This window comes from Mercurialis annua, linkage group LG1-X (assembly GCF_937616625.2).
Source record: "Mercurialis annua linkage group LG1-X, ddMerAnnu1.2, whole genome shotgun sequence".
Classification (NCBI taxonomy): Eukaryota; Viridiplantae; Streptophyta; class Magnoliopsida; order Malpighiales; family Euphorbiaceae; genus Mercurialis; species Mercurialis annua.
In genome coordinates, this window is record NC_065570.1 from 13,869,631 (window position 1) to 13,877,795 (window position 8,165).

The window sequence follows — 8,165 nt, forward strand, 5'->3', positions numbered from 1 at the left end:
ATTACAAGTTGCGCTTTTTGCTCAACAAGTTTTTGGCGCCGTTGCCGGGGAGTGACGAGTGTTTATTGATTGATTGAAATTAGTTATTGTTCGGTCGAGTTAGCTTTATTTTCTGTTTTTATCACTTTTGTTGTTTTGGCTTCTTTCCGGATTTACGCGTGGTGTGTTTGTTGTTGTTTGTGTAGGAGATCAACTATAGTGTATGCACAATACACGAAGGGCCAATCTTCCGCTAGAACCGTTTCAAGACAACCTCGGGAGATTTGAAAGAAGTGTGAGAAGGGAGAATCGTATACCCGTTATCATGGAACATGGGGATGATAACTATGAGGAGGAGCATTATCACCCTCAAGACGATGGAGTGAGGCAACATCCGCCTCCTCCACTCGATGAGAGAAATCGGCAAGAGCAACAAGGGGACAATCACCCTCAAGTTCAAGGCCATCAAGCACAAAGACAAACTTTGGGGGATTTCTTCCTCCCGGATGTGGATAATGCTACCTATGGGTGCTTTGCAAGACCGGTCACCGCGGCTACTTTTGAGATCAAGCCTAGCACGATTCAACTCCTAGAGAATCGGTGCCAATTCTTTGGGTTACCAAGTGAGGATCCGAATGAACACATAGCCAAGTTCTTGGGAGTGTTGGACACATTCAAGCTCCATAATGTTACCTCCGATCAAATCAAGCTTCAGATGTTTCCATTCTCACTAAGAGATAAGGCTAGCTTGTGGCTTCGATCACTACCTAATGCATCAATCCATAATTGGCGGGATCTTGCTCAAGCTTTCCTTCACAAGTACTTTCCGATGGGGAGAACCGCAAAGTTGACAAAGGACATCATTGATTATTACCAATATGAGGGGGAATTTCTCTATGAAACTTGGGAGAGGTTCAAGGATCTCCAAAGGCACGTACCACATCATCGACTTGTAAGGGAGCATGTGCTTCAAATATTCTATAATGGTTTGGGTGAGATTACAAGATCTACCATTGATTCGGCCGCGGGAGGTTCTTTGATGCAAAAGACGCTTGATGAGGCTAATGAGTTGATTGAAAAATTGGCTATGGTGAGTAGCACTTGGTCCTTGGAAAGGAGAAGACCACCGGCTCAAAAGTTATTAATGACGCTTGATCAATCCAAGGAGTTTGAAGCAATGAAAGCTATGAATGCCTCTTTGCAAAGTCAAGTTGATGCCTTGAAGAAGCAAGTGGCTCCACGGAATGCTCCGGTTGCGTATGTCCAAGTAGGTTGTGAGCATTGTGGAGATTTCAATCATGGAAGTAATGAGTGCTATGCCACGGGTCAAACTTGGAGCGAACAAGTGAATTATGTGGGAGGTCAACGCCAAGGGAATGATCCTTACTCGAATACCTATAATCCGGGGTGGAGAAACCATCCTAACTTCGGATGGAGGAATCAAGAGGGCCAAGGCAATGTGCAAGCAAATCAACAAGCGGGTCCTAGTTTCCAAGGAGGAAATAGGCCCCAACAACAAGGTCCTTATCATAACCATCAAGGGCAAGGAAACAACTATGGTGGTAGACCTCAACACCCTCCGGGATTCCAACCACAAAAGAATACGGATGAGGGAAATGTGCTTTCCAAAGTGCTAGAGAAGTTAGAGAAAATGGAGCAAAGGGAGAAGAATCAAGCTTCTACTATCCATCATTTGGAAACTCAAATTTCTCAAATGGCAATTTCGCTTCAAGGAAGACCTCAAGGAGGGTTGCCATCCACTACGGAAAACAACCCTAGAGAGCAAGTCAAGGCGGTAGAGCTCCGAAGCGGGAGAAACCTTGAGAAAGCAAATGGGAAGAAACATGTTGTTGAGGAGGATGAGCCTCAAGTGATTGTGGATGTAGCAAGCTCAAGCCAAGAACTACCAACGGAATGTGAGGAAGTGTTCATCGAGGTTGAAGAGCCCTATGTGAGGCCACCACCGCCGCCACCGTTTGTACCACTGGTTCCATTCCCAAGCCGGTTAAGGAAAGCTCAAGGGAACGAAAAATTTCACAAGTTCCTTGAGATTTTCAAGAAATTGCAAATCAATCTAAGCTTGGCGGATGCACTTCGGAAGATGCCCCAATATGCAAAATTCTTGAAAGACATAATTATGAACAAGCGTAGTTGGGAGCAAGGTGGGACAATACCGCTCACGGAGCATTGTAGTTCCATAATCCAAAGCAACTTACCGATAAAGCTTAAGGATCCAGGGAGTTTTTCTATACCTTGCACTATAGGAAATATGAATGCTATAAATTGCTTGTGTGATCTTGGGGCAAGTATTAACTTGATGCCATTGTTTCTTTTTAGGTCTTTGTTTGGTGATCAACCGGTAAAGCGCACCTCGATGGTATTGCAACTTGCCGATCACTCTCTCAAAAAGCCGTATGGAATAGTGGAAGACGTACTCGTTAAAGTGGATAAATTCATCTTTCCGGTGGATTTTGTGATCTTAGACTATGTGGTAGATAAAGAATGTCATATGACTCTTGGTCGCCCTTTTATGAACACCGGGCGTGCTCTCATTGATGTTCATGCCGGCAAGCTCACCTTGAGAATTGATGAGGAAAGTGTGGAGTTTGATATGAAGAGAGTGATGCGGAATGCCATCGAGGAGGAGGATTGCATGAGAATTGATGTGATTGATGAGATTGTGGAAGAGCAACTCCGGGAGAATGTGCAATTGTTGAACGAAGCAAAGAGGGTAGAAATTTGTCCTCAACAAATCTCTCAAGTTTCGTTTCATTCCGAGTCGGGGGAAGATGAATATACTAGCGAGGATGAACCAAAGCCGGAAAGTTTAAACAAGAGCAATGGTGTGACTCCACCATCTTCGGAGTTGCCCCCGAAGGTTGAAATGAAGCCGCTTCCGCCACACCTCCGGTATACTTTTATTGGGGAGAATGAGACCTTGCCGATAATCATCTCAAACAAGCTCTCTAAGGATCAAGAAAGGAAGGCTGTGCAAGTGGTGAAAGAGCACATGTTAGCAATGGGTTGGCAAATCTCCGACATTCGAGGAATAAGTCCTCAAATTGTAATGCATAAGATTAATCTCGAAGACGAGTCAAAGAAGTCGGCTCAAAGGCAACGAAGATTGAATCCGAATATGAAGGAGGTAGTGCACAAAGAGATCGTCAAGCTCCTCGATGCCGGAATAATCTATCCGATTTCGGATAGTGAGTGGGTTAGTCCCATTCAATGTGTTCCTAAAAAGGGCGGTATGACAATGGTGGAGAGTGAAAAAGGAGAGCAAATCTCCACAAGGACGGTAACCGGTTGGCGAGTATGCATCGATTATCGGAAGCTCAATGAGGTAACCCGAAAAGATCATTTTCCGCTACCATTTATCGATCAAATGTTATAAAGGGTAGCGGGACACAAGTTCTATTGTTTCCTTGATGGGTACTCCGGGTACAATCAAATATTAATCCTCCCGGAAGATCAAGAGAAGACGACCTTCACATGCCCCTACGGTACCTTTGCATACCGGCGAATGCCCTTCGGACTATGCAACGCACCCGCCACATTTCAAAGATGTATGACCTCAATCTTCAACGATATGGAGGTGTTCATGGATGACTTCTCCGTGTTTGGCGATTCGTTCGATGGTTGTTTAGCGAATCTAAGGCGGGTTTTAGCACGATGTGTGGAGACAAATTTAGTGCTAAATTGGGAAAAGTGCCACTTCATGGTGGATGAAGGCATTGTACTCGGGCATAGGATATCAGAGGCGGGAATTGAAGTGGATAGGGCAAAAACGGCGGTTATTGAAAAATTAGACGCTCCGACTACGGTCAAAGGAGTTCGGGCATTTTTGGGCCACGCGGGTTTTTACCGGCGATTCATTAAGGATTTTTCGTCGATTGCTCGACCTTTGACAAGTTTGCTAGTAAAAGATGCGTCGTTTGACTTCACAAGGGATTGTCAAGATGCTTTTGAGAAGCTAAAGTTGGCACTTGTGACCGCTCCCATTATTTCTTCTCCGGATTGGAGTTTGCCTTTTGAGCTAATGTGTGATGCTAGTGACCAAGCATTGGGTTGCGTGTTGGGGCAAAGAAGGGACAAGCGGGTGCATGTGATCTACTACGCTAGTAGAACTATGGCGGGAGCACAACTCAACTATACCACTACCGAAAAGGAGATGTTGGCGGTTGTCTTTGCTCTCGACAAGTTTAGACAATATTTGCTTGGGTCCAAATGCATCATATACACCGATCATGCCGCTTTACGGTATCTATTCACTAAGCAAGATGCAAAGCCAAGGCTCATTCGGTGGATTCTTCTCATGCAAGAGTTTGATGTAGAAATCCGAGACAAGAAAGGTACGGAGAATGTGGTGGCGGATCACCTTTCGAGATTCGAGAATCCGGAACCAATTCCAATTGGTGTGGAAATTAATGAGCGGTTTCCGGACGAAACGCTTATGATGATTCGGGAAGTGGAGACACCATGGTATGCCGATTTTGCAAATTACCTCTCATCGGGAGTCATGCCTCCGGACTTGACATCCCACAAAAGGAAGAAGTTCTTATCCGTTGTTAAAAGGTACTTGTGGGATGAACCTTTCTTGTTTAAAATATGTGGTGATGGAATGTTGAGACGATGTGTGTCCTTGGGGGAAATGATGCCCATTTTGAGTTCATGTCATGAGACCGGACATTATGGTTCGGCTAGAACCGCCGCTAGAGTGCTTGAGAGCGGGTTCTTTTGGCCAACTTTATTTCGTGATGCCAAAGAGTTTGTTGACCATTGTGATCGGTGCCGACGTGTAGGCAACATCTCAAAAAGAGACGAGATGCCTTTGACTTCGGTTCAAGAAGTGGAGATATTTGATGTATGGGGTATAGATTTCATGGGGCCTTTTCCGGTTTCATTCAAAAACCAATATATTTTGGTATGTGTGGATTATGTTTCGAAATGGGTAGAAGCGGAGGCTTTGCCCACTAATGATGCTAAAGTGGTGTTGAGTTTTCTTAAGCGGCTAGTGAATCGGTTTGGGACTCCTAGAGTGGTTATTAGTGACGGTGGTTCGCATTTTTGCAATCGGCAATTTCAAGCTCTTATGAGGAAGTACAATGTGCATCACCGGGTCGCCACACCTTATCACCCCCAAACGAGTGGCCAAGTTGAGGTTTCGAACCGTGAATTGAAAAGAATTCTCGAGAAGACGGTGAATGGATCCCGGAAAGATTGGTCTTTGAAATTGGATGATGCATTGTGGGCATATAGGACGGCCTACAAAACTCCACTCGGTGTGTCACCATTCCGTATTGTTTATGGGAAGGCGTGTCATCTTCCTCTAGAACTTGAGCATAGAGCGTATTGGGCTATTAAGAAGTTGAACTTTGACTTCAAGAAGGCGGGGGAAAAGAGATTGCTTCAATTGAATGAGTTAGATGAATTCCGATTAATGGCATATGAGAATGCCAAGCTCTATAAGGAGAAAACGAAGCGATGGCATGATGCTCACATCTCCCCAAAGGTCTTAGAGGTTGGTTCGTTTGTACTTCTTTACAATTCACGCTTGCGGTTGTTTCCGGGAAAATTGAAATCTCGTTGGAGTGGCCCATTCAAAATCCGGAATGTGGCGAATCACGGTGCGGTGGAATTGGAGAATTCCAAGGGTGAAACTTTCAAGGTTAATGGCCACCGGTGCAAACCATATCTTGGACCCTTGACGAATCGGGTGGAAGATGAGATATCTTTCACAACTCCTACATGAGTCCATCCTGAGACGGTCGAGCTTTCGACTCTAAACAAGCGCACTTGGGAGGCATTCCCAAGAGGTTCGATTTAATGTTTTTGTTGTTGTTATTTAACCTTCTTTAGATTGTTTAGATATTGTTTTTTGTTAGTTTTATGTCTTTTTTGTTCGAGATAACGCCGGTGTGTTTGGTTTTGGTGCGTAGGTGTGGCGAAAAAGGAAAAAGAAAAACGGAAACGAATCGATCTCCCCTTGTATAAGGGAGCTCGAATCGAACTCCCCTTGTATTGGGGAGCTCGAATCGAGCTCTCCTTGGTGAAAGGTGTAGCTCGATTCGAGCTACACAAATCTGCCAACAGATTTGTGTAGCTCGATTCGAGCTACACATTAATGGGTGTAGCTCGATTCGAGCTACACCTATTTAAAAGGGGGGGGTGATTTTTTTTTAAAAATATTCCTATTGGTGGAATGTTGGAAGCTCTTGGATTGATGAGGTGTTCAAATCTTGGCCTTCCAATCTAAAACACACTTCACAAGGATCATTGACATGGCAAGATCTTCACCTCTCTTCTCATATTTATCAAATCTTACCATAAAAAGAACTCCAACACTTCTTCTTCTCCAAATTCTTTTCCCCAATTATCAAAAACTCCATAGCCAAGACCTCCATTCTCTTTCTTCTAGCAAAAATTTTCCAAGCTCTATCTCCACCATTCTCAAGCCAAACTCAAAACTAAACACACTTCCAAACACCCTTTTCCCTCCTCTACAATGTCTCGGAATACAAGAGCAAGCCGAGCCTCCAAGCAAAAATCCATACCTCCTAGTGAGCAAGAATTTCAAGTTGAACTACCACCACAACCTATCCGTTCATCGAAGAAAACAACCAATTTCGGGGCTCTCTCACGGAAATACAAGGCACCCTTCGAAATCCGCTCGGTTAGTGAGGGTGAACGCTATGAGAAGCTTAAGGAATTTGGTGTCACCGATGCGTATGAAATTTGTTGGATGACTATGGAAAAATTGGGCATTCATGAGAAGTTGGATGATCTCATTCAATTCCTTTTTCTTGATAAGTTGATAAGGATACCGCATGAGCAATGCGAAGCACTCACATACGAATTCTTCACTACACTTGAGGCCACCACCGACACTTCTATTACCTTTCGGTTGGACGGCAAGGAGCGGGAATATTCAATGATCAACTTGTATCAAGATTTTGGGTTAACCGACCTAAGGATGAAAGAATTGTCGCATAAGGGTGATTTTGATGCAAACGTGATATGGAACAAGGCATCGGGGAAACCAAGCTACGACTCACATTTTTCCAAGTTGAAAGAGGTTCGGGATATTGCCACCATAATCTTGCTTAAGTGGTACGGCTACACCTTCTATGGACGTCATGAGCATCACAAAGTAGCACGGTCGGATTTGTTCCTTTTGCAAGCTTTGAATCACTCAACGGAACGAGAGAAGCAAGTGCATTTGGCGTATCGGTTGATAAAGTTGCTTCAAGAGGAGCCTAAAGCTCAAAAGAAGAAAGGATTTGGATGGTTGGTGTTGTTTTTGGCACGAAAGGATCCGGAGTTTGATGAAAGCAAGTATCAAATTCAACCACCACGAATGATAGACATGGATCACTTGAGTATCGGAGGGTATGTGAGGAAGGAAAGAGTTGTGGGAAAGTACAAGCATGATAATTGGGTGGAAGCACATCCCGGCGAACCAATTCCGCCTAGGTTGCGCGCATCACCAAGGCATGAGGTAGAGCCGAGGCGAGCTAAAGAGCCGGTGAGGAGGAAAGACAAACATGCGGCCGGAACAAGCGCCGAAGGAGGAGCAATACCGGAGGGCGTGCAATGGGAGCCTCCCGCTCCTAATGTGGATACAAGGAATGACTTTGAAGCCGCCCAACTCCGATTCATGGAGGATCAACGCAAGATGTGGGCACGTATGGAATATCGCATGACGAGGCTTCATGATCGAAAAAGGCGACACGAGGAGAAATTACGTGACTATTTCAATGCCCCAGGGGCGCCGGCTTATCCATCTCCAACTCCATCGCCCGAACCACCGGAATTCGACTAAAACAAGATTTGCATTTCTCTAACTCAACTCATACAATTTTGCTTTATATTTCTTACTTAGGGACTAAGTTCGAAATAGTGTGAGGAGGGTTAGTCAATTGTATGTCGTTAGTTGAAATTTATCTTGTTTTATGCTTTAGTATGTTTTATTGTGCTTTGTTGTTTTAGTTTGTGTTAGTAGTCTAGTTGTCGAGTCGCCTCCGCTAAAGCTTTGTTATGTTGTTAGGATGTAATCTCTTGTCTTGAAATCATGTTTTTGGAAATGAGACTTTATGCAATTTTTTGGAAATTTGTCAACAATTAGTATCTCTCGGTTTATGAATGTCTAAATGCCTTTGTCTAGTTTAAACAATTTATGGTTGATG

At 44.2% G+C, this 8,165-nt stretch overlaps 1 non-coding gene across 1 annotated transcript; it reads right to left on the reverse strand.

Annotated features, from left to right (window-relative positions):
• Positions 1 to 823: 823 nt before the first annotated feature.
• Positions 824 to 931, reverse strand: LOC126666461 (small nucleolar RNA R71). Its single transcript, XR_007637959.1, has one exon. It is a non-coding gene; the product is annotated as a small nucleolar RNA R71 (small nucleolar RNA).
• Positions 932 to 8,165: the final 7,234 nt, after the last annotated feature.